Source organism: Limulus polyphemus, unplaced genomic scaffold (genome assembly GCF_000517525.1).
Source record: "Limulus polyphemus unplaced genomic scaffold, Limulus_polyphemus-2.1.2 Scaffold2629, whole genome shotgun sequence".
Lineage (NCBI taxonomy): Eukaryota > Metazoa > Arthropoda > Merostomata > Xiphosura > Limulidae > Limulus > Limulus polyphemus.
In genome coordinates, this window is record NW_013668239.1 from 35,322 (window position 1) to 47,836 (window position 12,515).

Here is a 12,515-nt window from a genome sequence, read left to right on the forward strand (position 1 = left end):
TTCTTGTGTATGTGTGTGGTTACATTGAAATATATGTTGTATTTTTATTTGAAATATCTCATTTCACGTTAATTTTTTTCTCATACATAAGGTACTGTGAAATAAAACAAGATAGCAATAAATATTTGTATTTGAGAAACATTACAAGGTATAGGATTGTATGAGATGACTCAGACTCACAACATCAAACTATAGGGTGTTGCGTGATTATTCTTATTGCGCATTTTTCATTCTATATAAAGCTTAGAAAGTTTGTTATGGGACAATAGAGAAAATGCTAGACTTCACCAAGACACAAACTATAAATCTAATTAGAAAGTTCCCTTACTACAAGATGGCCTGCAACTGAATTTTTTCAATAACGAGTCTTCTTCTAATCTTTTTTTTTTTATGATAACTATGTTGTCGTCTCAACTGGTATACATCTTGTCAAATATTTTTAGCGACAAGTATAAGCATTTTAGCACAAGGATTTTTGTTAGTTATGTTTATTTTCTATGTTCCTTGAAGGTTTTCAGATGTAATAAATAAAATCAAACCATAAGATATGATGCATAAAGTACGAACTGGTTTTATTTCCCAAACAAACAGCAAAACAACTTGGGACGTCAAATTTAATGCTACGATTTAAATTTTATAGGTTAAGTTAAAAATATTAATTTTACAGATAATCTAAATTTTTTTATGGTTGGATACGATAATTACTATTGAAATTATTGAAAGAAGGAAATAATTAAATAAGCGTATGATGTAAGGCGAGTAATGGGTTCATTCAGTTAATAATGAAATTATTTTACCCAGATATTCAGAAAACACAAGAACAGAGTAATTTATTTTGCAAATACTAAAGGTTAGCTAATTAATTTTGATGTGAAACCATTACATATTTATATCTATGCTGAATATAATACGAACAGAAAGTATGTTTTGCAAAGCATTTCCACTTAACATTTTTCTTCTTCGGATTGGGGGTTCGAATCCCCGTCACACTAAACATGCTCGACCTTTCAGCCGTGGGTGTGACGGTCAATCCCACTATTTGTTGGTAAAAGAGTAGCGCAAGAGTTGGCGGTGAGTGGTGATGACTAGCTGCCTTAACTCTTGTCTTACATTAGGGACGGCTAGCGCAGATAGCCCTCGTGTAGCTTTGTGCGAAATTCAAAAACAAATCTTCGGTTTGGACATATCAGTATGTTGTTCACCTGTGTCAAAGTTTAGAACGATTTTTTCCAGCTTCTTTATAACTAATGGTATACAAACACTTGTGCTCAAATTATAGTTTAAATATGAATATACAAATATTACACAAAACATTAGACCATTAAGTGACTTTGTTTATCTGTTGTTAAACGCAAAGCTACACAATGAGATATATGTGCTCTGCCCGCTACGGGTATCGAAACCTGGTTTTTAGCGTTATAAGCCGTCGTGTCACTGTGGGGCCATTAAGTGAGTAGTGTTTTCAATGTGCCGGACATGTTGTTTTTGCATCATACAAGGGTCAAGAGCTCCCCCGATAGTTAGTGTCGGACTGTTTATCGGTGGTTTCGTGTTTCGTTTTGCATCATACAAGGGTCAAGAGCTCCCCCAATAGTTAGTGTCGGACAGTTTATCGGTGGTTTCGTGTTTCGTTTTGCATCATACAAGGGTCAAGAGCTCCCCGATAGTTAGTGTCGGACTGTTTATCGGTGGTTTCGTGTTTCGTTTTGCATCATACAAGGGTCAAGAGCTCCCCCAATAGTTAGTGTCGGACAGTTTATCGGTGGTTTCGTGTTTCGCGCTCCATTAACGCTGTAACAAAAAATCATGCTCCACACTTTTGTCAGATCCTATTATTCAGTTAGAGTAGCCCACGAGTTGGCAGTGGGTGATGTTGCCTAGCTTCCTTCCCTCTAGTCTATTACTTCAAAATTATGGACAGGTACCGCAGATAGCCTTCGAGTAGATTAGCGCGAAAATCAATAAACAAACAAGCGTTACACAAACTCTTGTTATTAATTGGTGGCGTACTGTAGAACGTCTCGATGTTTCATTGGTACAAATGTATAACATAATGTAATCATATCACGCACGTACACAGGGGGGGGGGGGAGTTCGAGGAGGTTCGGCAGAATCCCCTGTTATTGTGATGTAAAAACATTATGCTTATATAGTTATAGCGCAGCTGCTTATGGTATTTAACATTTTGAACATATTCTACAATCTTCTGATGAAGCATTAGCATTCTTTGGGTTGAAATAGTCGCATGCAATGACTTCTGTTGACATTTTGCAATTGGAATACCGAAGCTGTATTGCTACTGTCAGGTTTTAAAGGCCGGATTCTTTACAGTAGGTGTCTGTGACTTTTTAGTGATAAATTTCAACAATAAACAAACAGCAACACAATCCATTTATTTTAAAGTAATATATTCAAACAAGTCAAACGTATATACAAATGTTCGTTGCACTGTTGGTTATCACAGTTTTAAACAGAGCTTTAAATAAATTTCTCTTTTTTTTCGTCAAAGTCCACACAGACTGGTTCAATTACTTTAGAACACAACTGATAAGACAACTTATTATTCTCTACTCTGTTATTACAGTACAGTTTGCGATAATATCACTTTAAAAATCGCCACTATACACTCTTTATCGCTAATCTCAAAATCACGCGTACATTCAACGTGTATTTATATTCTGACAGAAGTCTAGAACATTCCACGCAATACTAGATATCCTGATGCAGTAATACTCAGTTAAAACAACGAAAAAAATCAGAAAGTTCTAGTAACTTGACGCAACAATATAACAATTGCTAACTCATAATAACTGATGAAGAACTTCATTGGTGAAAGACAAGATGGCTTTCTATACCTCTTCAGGACAGACTCCAGACGACTGCTTAAAAGCATGCTTCAGTGTACCAAATATTTTTATGTTACTCAAACTCTTTGCCATACTGCCATCAAGTTCATGTTCGTGTGAACATTCGGCATCTGATCTCCGCCGGTTGAATACTTAATTTACCTGAGGTGTACACAAACCGAAGAAAGACTGAATGCTCCAGCTTTAATACATAATCATTGTGAAATTATGTGTAAGTTATTTATGGAAAAGCACCGTAGAAGAATAGAACATGCTAACATGTTATTTCAGTAGGGCATACATATATGTATATGATAACCATTGATTGAAATAGCCAATATACTATTGTTGTATGGAGTTGTAAGTTAGTAATATAATTTAATAATTAATAATTACTTTGTATGTAGGCAGTACAGCACTTTACTATAATAAAACATAGATATTTATGTTAATTGAAGTCTAGATCATAATGCAGTGTTACAACAGAATAACGATCTGTTGACTTTTCATTGGATGTTTGTGGATTTTACATGAACAATCATGCAATTGTTTAAGCTATATTTTACACAAAATTCTTTCCAAATTTAATCTCATAGCACCTATGTTTTTTACAAGTTTTTCTTGGGAGGCCCCCCTTGTATTAGCATGGTTTGCATGTCGATTGTGCTTTGCACAACATGTGTTGACTTTTGATCTAACAAATTACTTTCCTCCTTTCAAACATTCTGAGTACAGTTCTGTATATATACATATACAAAATAAAATCAACCTTATAATGGAACTAAAACTCAAAATAATTTCTTCATTGCCATTCCTTTTTATTTGTTTGTTTGAAGTCAAGCACAAAGCTTCACAATGGGCTATCTGTGCTGTGCTCACCACGGGTATCGAAACCCGGTCTTTAGCGTTGTAAGTCCGCAGACATACCGCTGTGTCACTGGGGAGCTCCTTGTTGTCATCCTTAAGACATAATGGAAAATTTCTGTGTTCGTAGCACCCAAGAGAGATGGAGATATTCCATCTATCAGACAATATCCCTACGCCGATGTAAAAATCGCTAGCAATTAAAGAGAATCAGTTAAGGGTTTGAAGTTGAGTGCTTGAACCCACAACGTCTCAACTCCTACTGCCTTTCACTGTCTGCAGTCAGTTGTGGAAAAGCAGTTACCTTTAATATTTAGATATAATCTTAACGTAGTATTAAGACACACTAAAATTCTACAATGTAAAACTCTCAACCTCCACTTTTTTATCTTGATAAATTTGTTCAAGTATAAACCGGGTAAGCTGAGACAAGCCCAACTACCTGAGGTTGTTCTTTTCGGCCCGGTGTGCTGAACACAATCTAAATATGTTCACGTTAGTTAATTTATTTAAACCAAGGGAGTAACTAACGTCTCCACAAACATTATTCATTATGACTTAAGGATGACAACAATGAATGGTAAAGGAAGAATTGTTTTGAATCTTAGCCTCATAATAATGTTGTTTTTGTTTTGTACTAATTTCATTATCATTTTATTGTGATGATTTCAAGAGCCTATGAACAATTAATGTATTTCATAGTATTAGATATATTGATTGATTGATTTCGTGGAATATGATTTTAAGGTGCTGATTTATCGTCCTTTTCTCCTTTATCCTATTTGGGAATCTTCTACTACATTGATACGCTGGTTCTTAGCCTAATTAGCTATTTACTAGTAATTTAAATATGCTACTTTAGTTAATGAAAGGTTATTTGCAATAGTTCAAGATGCATAACTTGTCCGGTCGCTATGAATTTTCAGCATTTACGTCAAGGTATACCGCTGTGTAAATTGGATAATATAATTTATCTATTAACTTGTGGTATGTGTTGTCATAAGTATGTAGAACAAACAATTAATCCTACATCGGTCTCAAAGTAAAAAAGGTTTTCTTCATTCCATCGAAATAGACCATTTTTACAAACATTCATTTGCTAATATTAAAATTACTATTTTAGAGCTCCCAGTGGCACAGTGGTATGTCTGTAGACTCACAACACTTGAAACCGAGTTTCGATACCCGTGGTTGGCAGAACACAGATAGTCCATTTTGTAGCTCTGTGTTTAACTGTGAACAAACACGAACAGATACCTTCCCTTCCAGTCCTATCATCCAACCTCGATAAAACGTGGTATAATCCAATGCCTAAACAAGAGAGCAGAAAACATTTGCGATATGACATCCATCAAAACAGAACGACAAAAGATCATAAAGTGTTTTAAACAGAATGGTTACACTTTTTCCTTCATCAAAAACTCCCTGAAGAAGACCACAACAAAAAGAAAAGGTCAGAAAAACACTACCACTACTACCATTTACCTCTCCTACCTGCAAAATTTCAGTGAAAAACTCAAATGCATAGCCAAGAAATTCAACATAGAAGTCGGTGGAAATCCTACAAAATAACTAGGTTCATTCTGGTAAAAAAACAAAACAGAAACCTTCCAATGAGAAACACAAAAACGTCATTTATGAAATTTCCTGCAACGAAACATACATTGAAAAAACAAGCAGAAAACTCGCAACAGTAATAAAATAATATAAAGACAGTACAAGACTCATGAAAATACAAAATTCTGCCATTTCAGAACACGTCATGCCAACTGGACACAAAATAATCTGGGAAAAAACTAGAATAATCGACACATAAAAAGTTTGGAAGACAAGAAAAATTAAAAAATCATATTAACACAATTAAACCTTCATTAAACAGAGATTCCGGATTAAATGTGAGTAACCTGTGGCTACTATTGGTTGAATCTACAGGAATTCTCTCCTCCAATCAGAAACAGGGATAAACCAACCAATCATTACACGCTCTTCACAAGCCACCAAATACTATAAAGACCGTTTTCCGTTTTAAAATCATGAGGACGTATTTATTCAAGCTCCGAGACCAAATATGAAGCCTTCCCGCGGGAAGACAACTCACAAGAATTTCGCCGACGACATCACCCGTTATTATCGACGGGATCCCAAAAGATTTCTCTCTAAACAGGATTAACATTTTCCTAAGAAAACACAAACCCAATGTAGCCATCGACCTGTCCAAGAGAAGACTTTTAGAAGGGGATGACTTTTTATTCAGCCCCTTACTCCTGAAGATGCAGCTTATCTCTGTTTCCCATAGAACTCCAACCCACCAGTTACTTGTAAACCTCCCAGAGCTAATTTACAACTTTTCTCTGTTTTCCTTAGAGACGTCGACCAGTCCATCTCAACCGCTGACATACACACAAGCCTAGAGGCCATACCAGACTATATGATCCACGCAGTACACCGCATCAAATCAAGAATCACGAACCTGCCAACCAACACCGGCTAACTAATGGTTTTATTTATTTCTTTTTTTCATTTCAGAGCTAGACGACGCCCCCAACCTTCCACTGTTCTTTCTCCCAAACCTCTAGTTCACTCATCATACACCAACAAACCACTGAAGATGCTCATGAAAACTATCATTGCTACCATTCAACCGACTCCTTCCATGAAGCACCCTCAAACCGAAGCAACCACAAACGAAATATCCATGCAGACTACACGAGTCGAGAAACAACATGAACCTGCACACATATCCACACAGACTCTATCAACAACCAGGGAAAAAATGAAAACTCAGACCACGCAGACAGAACCAGCACTAAGCCACACCTCAACGTCAACGGAACCAGTCCCAATGAAGACCCGTGAAACCCAGACTCGAGTTTCCAAAAAACAAAAAAAACAAGAACAATCCAAACAGACGAACAACCTACCGACGACAACCGAAGCTTCCCTCGCACATCAAACAGATTGTTCTCTTCGACCATTCGTCCCCGTAATTATGCCGAATTCGATGACAATCCTCAGCCTCCACAGTCACCACATCACCATGACGACATAGAAAAACCTTCTGTCAACCAGGATAACAACCAGATGTTTCCATTATTTCCATAGACCTTCAGTGACGTAATATACTAATGTACATTAACCTTGTTGTCTCATTTTCCTTTCAGTTTCCACCGGGCACGGTCAGGGTATTTCATTCGGCACCCTGGCTGTGAAACTGGGTTTTCTCGGGGGTACTCCCGTTTTCTCCCACAGCAAAATTATTCCTAGTTATTTTTGGATCCTGTGATCCCAACCCTGAAAAGGTACCAACCTCAAGTTTAAGTCATAATCAATGATAATAATAAATAATTCCTTATAAAAATTAAAACTCTAGTGCTATCCTAATAACATATTCATTATGCAAACATTAATCTTCAAAGCATGAATACTTAATCGTTGCTTATGTACCAGCCTTGGTCCTACCAGCCATATCAAGTCCACCTCGACCTCCAAACCGCCGCTGGACAGAAAGACACTTCACTCGTCACCTCTGACTTTCTTCACGGCTCTCCGACGGCTCCCCATCTTATCTCTTCTCACTGGCTTATTTCTGCAAGCATAATCTAAAACTATATTCACTGAAACAATAAAAACTCACGAGCGGGGTTGAAGGGGGAACAGTAGTTCCCGAGCACCCCAGTTGGAAAGGGCAGACAAATATAAAGTTTGTTTTTTCTTCCTTCAAACTAGATTAGTGCCACGGTTAGTTTTTTTTTTTTCACACTGACCTGAAGACGAAAGGCGGAAGACTTTCAAAAGTTCGTCCTCTACACTTGTGTTTCTATATCAGGCAGTTGCCGTCCATTCGACAAAGTTTCATCATTATAAGCTAACAAACTATTTTAGTAAAAATACACAATATTAATTTATTAACGGAATGAGAAGAATACTTTGTTTCGAAAGAAAAAACTCTTTACTCTTATGGATTAAACAAAGATTTCCAAAACAAAAATGATGAATCATTAAGTATAATTATCTGTATTAGACGTTTATTTTGGATAAATGAGTGGTAAAAAAAAAAATTAATTTGAGAATTTTTGTAAAAATCTAGAATCTGGTTTGAAACGATCTGTTAATATTATAAAGTTTATAATAAAAGAACTATTTGAATTAAATGATACAAAACTTACATATTTGTCAATATATATGTTAAATTTTGGATTTAAATATATTCATATTGAAGATTTAATTACAGATATAATCAAATTTATATTAAAATGGAATCAAATTCCAATGAACATTTCGGTGAAAAGCAAAAAAGAAAAATCTTGCATAGTAATAGATTTTAAAAAAGTATGTGATGATTTATCTTTACTTCATAAAAGTATTTCAGGATTACATATATAGTTACTTTTAAATATAATAAACCTATAGGACTTCTTCTCTTTAATTGTGGTGCTCTCCAGTAGCACAGTGCGGACTTATACCGCTAGAAACCGGGTTTCGATACTCGTGATGGGCAGAGCACAGATAGCTCTTTGTGTAGATTTGTGCTTAATAACAAACAACAACTCTTCAATTGTGGTGCTCCCCAGTAGCACAGTGGTATGTCTGCGGACTTATACCGCTAGAAACCGGGTTTCGATACCCGTGATGGGCAGAGCACAGATAGCTCTTTGTGTAGATTTGTGCTTAATAACAAACAACAACTCTTTAATTGTGGTGCTCCCCAGTAGCACAGTGGTATGTCTGCGGACTTATACCGCTAGAAACCGGGTTTCGATACTCGTGATGGGCAGATCACTGATAGCTCTTTGTGTAGATTTGTGCTTAACAACTCTTTAATTGCAAAAACTTTATCCAGGAATTAAATCCGAAAAAAATCGATAATTTGTATTGTAATAATTGTGAATCTCTTTTCATAATCATATTATTACTGATAACTTAGAAGTTATAAAAGGTAAATAATTAAAATCGATTTTATAAAAATGTACTAAATTTAGAATTTTAAAAATGAGAAAAAATTAGAAGACTTAGAAAAAATATTGATGATTATATTATTAAAGTCAGTAAAAAATTCATCACCCCTTGTTTCATTTTTGAATGGAACAATTTTTTATTAGTTCCATAAAAAACCGATTTAAAACCTTACATTTATCTAAATATAGGATAGATTTTTTTTTAATATTCTTAAAAATAGAATAAAGGAAATTTAAGAACAATTCATTATTACATCTATTGATAAAGTTGGTTGTAATTTTGGATTTATTTGTAAACATTTATATCCACAAGTTTGAACTAATGAAATTAATACAACAAACACGTTTACATATACCACCTTAAATAAAAATACAAGTATTGCAAATTTAAAGAAAGCTATTCAAAAATGGAATACGAATACGGATTCTTCTTGTTCTAACTTATCATTCTTATACTCCATACAAAATTGCACAAAATTCCTATTAAGTTCAGGTTTATAACAGAATTTTTAAATACAGTCACTAAATCTGTTTCTATCATACTCAATAGTTACTTTTTCAAATTATTTGGACCATTATTTTTGGATAATAAAAAACAATATTCTGGTTTTGTATTGTTTAAATAACTCTATTATTACTTATGATTTTACTACGTTATATACTAAAATAGATCTGAAAGATTTAATCAGGATCGTTATGACCTACTTGATACATTTATAGATACATAAATAATTATTCCAAAATATAAATTCACCAAACATCAATGTAAATATATACCCAGTTTTTGTAAGTATAATTGTTATATTACTTTTATTGAAGAAGTGTATAAACAAACAGTGGGTATTCCAATGGCTGCTAATTTCTCTTCAAATATGGCCAACTTGTATGTGTTCTTCCACGAAAATGCATTTTGGATTTGTTTGTTTGTAATTAAGCACAAAGCTACACAATGGGCTATTTGTGCTCTGCCCACGACGGGTATCGAAACCCGATTTCTAGCGTTGTAAGTCCGCAGACATACTGCTGTGCCACTGGGGGGTATTTCATTTTTGAAACCGGTATTAAACCCTAACCTACATTCATATACTTTTTGTTACACAGACGATTTAATTTCAATCAATAATTTCAATTCTAATCCAAACATAATAAACTCAATATAAAGAAGCAATATTCATCCACATTACTTAGATATGATATTAATTTTGTAGAAAGCAGAGTACAGTTCACTATTTTTGACAAAAGAAGGGAATTTGATTTTCCCATCCTTTGTTCACCCACCCCTCACAGAGTTGCTCTATCTATATTGTTAAAGTGATTTTTAACAATCTGTAATAATATTAATTTTTTATGTATAATGTTAACTTGTTCATAAATAAATTGAAAAACATTGGCTATAAGAACTGGTATTTTAAAACAATTTTCATACTTTTTTATAATAAACAAGCTGAGGTACCCGTCCTTTGTCCGGGTTATGAACCAAAATATATGCGTGGGTGGATTCTATGATAAATAACACGAAAATTCTAACTTTCATACAATTTATTTATAACATAACATATTATTACAATATTCATTATTATACCACCAAAAGTTTTGTATAAGCTTTAAGAACTCAATATGTATATACTTAAAACATGGTATACACTGTGCATTGATGAGGGTGACTTTGTAGGAAGAGGTAACTGAAAAAGCAGTGGTAATATGGGTGCTTTCTATCATCTGCTTTAAATACCCAGCTCTTAATGTCCTTCCACAGTCTTTGAAGTGACCAATTGTAGGGGTGTCTTACGGGCCGAAGTGAAAGGTCATAGGTCAAAGTAGGAAGTTGGAATAACTTAAAAAAACAGCTCTTCATATCAGCCTTATGAGTTTATGTGTTATTTCAACAGTGGTGGCCATATTTTTCATTGCATTTCTCCATAGAGAGCGCAGACGCACTCTTTGAGATATATAGGACTTTTGTGTGCCCTTCCCCCACACTGTGTGTATGTTGTGTTATAGAAAATTAATAGTTTTTTTCGGTGTAATGACGTGGCGCCATCTATGAATATAGTTAACGTTAAGTTAAACTGTGGTCTAAGGAAGAATATCAGTGTCCACCAACAGGCGTGTGTTATCATATTTTGGTTGGTAAAATTATCTTAGGTTTGGATGTTGATAAAGAATATCAAGAGAAATATAATTTCTAATATCTTAGCAAAAATAGTAGACAGTTTGTTTGAAGTTAAGCACAAAGCTACACAATGGGCTATCTGTGCTCTGCCCATCACGGGTATCGAAACCCGGTTTCTAGCGTTGTAAGTCCGCAGACATACCGCTGTGTCACTAGGGGCAGTAGACAGAGATTGATAGCAAAGTGGGTAAGAAAAGACTGCGCATCGAAGATGAAAATATAATACCAGCATCAGATCAATGAAAGAAATTCAAATTTCAATGGTAATAATAAATGATACAGACGAAGATTTTCAAATAGCGCATATGACAGTACTTATAATGACTGCAAAGAGCAGTTTCCTGAAAGAAGTAAACAAATTATGAACGATTCTATGAAAATGAACACAAGCCAGAAAATCCAGCAGATTACACAAGTTACAGAATTTTTGGTACCACATCTTGGTCTCACATCAAAGGAAAGAGCCATTCTCCAGTCAGATACCACTTTAGTAGCTTTTGACCTACTGAGCGGAATTTGAAGGTTAACAGAAAGTTATTTTTCACAAATTTAGGGCTTGAATGACACGTGGTTACTACTCGTTTATTCTACAATAATTAAACACTGGTTAAGTTATCATAACTTCCCTTCCGTAACAGATTATGGCGCTCCTATTTCCAGGTCCACCACATTGGCCAAAACTACTGAGTGTTTTCATTGCAGAGCGATTATGAGTCTGTAATCCATATTTTGGATCCTCCTTTAGGTTCCTTTTTGTTGGACCTCGTGACTAGACTTACTTGAGTTCACCTTATGAATGTAGAAAAACAAATAACCGTCACCCCATTCATTCAGTACTAAGTTTGAATAAGTCTTTAATATTACTCAATATGTAACGTAATAAAAGATAACCGTCTCCAATATCAAATCACATTTTGACACAACAAGTTGTTTGTCAGCAACATTTCATACTGTAATTTTCTTATTGTTTCTAGAAAAAAATTAACTACAGGAAATTTTCCAATTGAACTGTGGGACTCACAAGAAGCGAATCGTTACAATTTAATTACTTGTATAACATCAGTGAAAAGTCAAATTCACTTCTAAAGAGAATCATCTATCACCACCCTAATAAAAAGGATCCAGTTAAAATTCCCCAAGTATGACAGTTTGACGTAAAGACTTCCTTAGCTTCAAATATAGACTTCTAAAATTTCCGAATGAGATAAAATAAACCCAACAAAACTTATTATGATAGTTAGAAATGTCCACTATTCTAAAAATGTCCTATAAAAATTGAAAACACTTTAAGAAGTATTAATCATTTAGAATTATTACGTATAAACTGTATATTTATAGTTATAAAATACGTTATTTCTCTAACAATACATAACGTATTGACTACCTTATAGAATGATGTTTCGTTTTCAGTTTTATCGTGTTCTAAAATGAGTTTTAATATATTTTCCAACTGTCTTCCCCATTTATAAGTTTTTTCTTCTTCTATTGAAAGGAGGCTTGAAATTACTGCTTTGGAGGAACTATGAAATGTAGGAGTAATTTATGTAGTGTTACATATCATATTGTTATGACAGCGGAAGTCACGTGACGCTAGTAACACGTCATGATATTCTCGAAGGTTCTTGAATGCTCGAGTGTTTACTAGATGTACAGTATTCTTGTATATAAGCCGCCAAG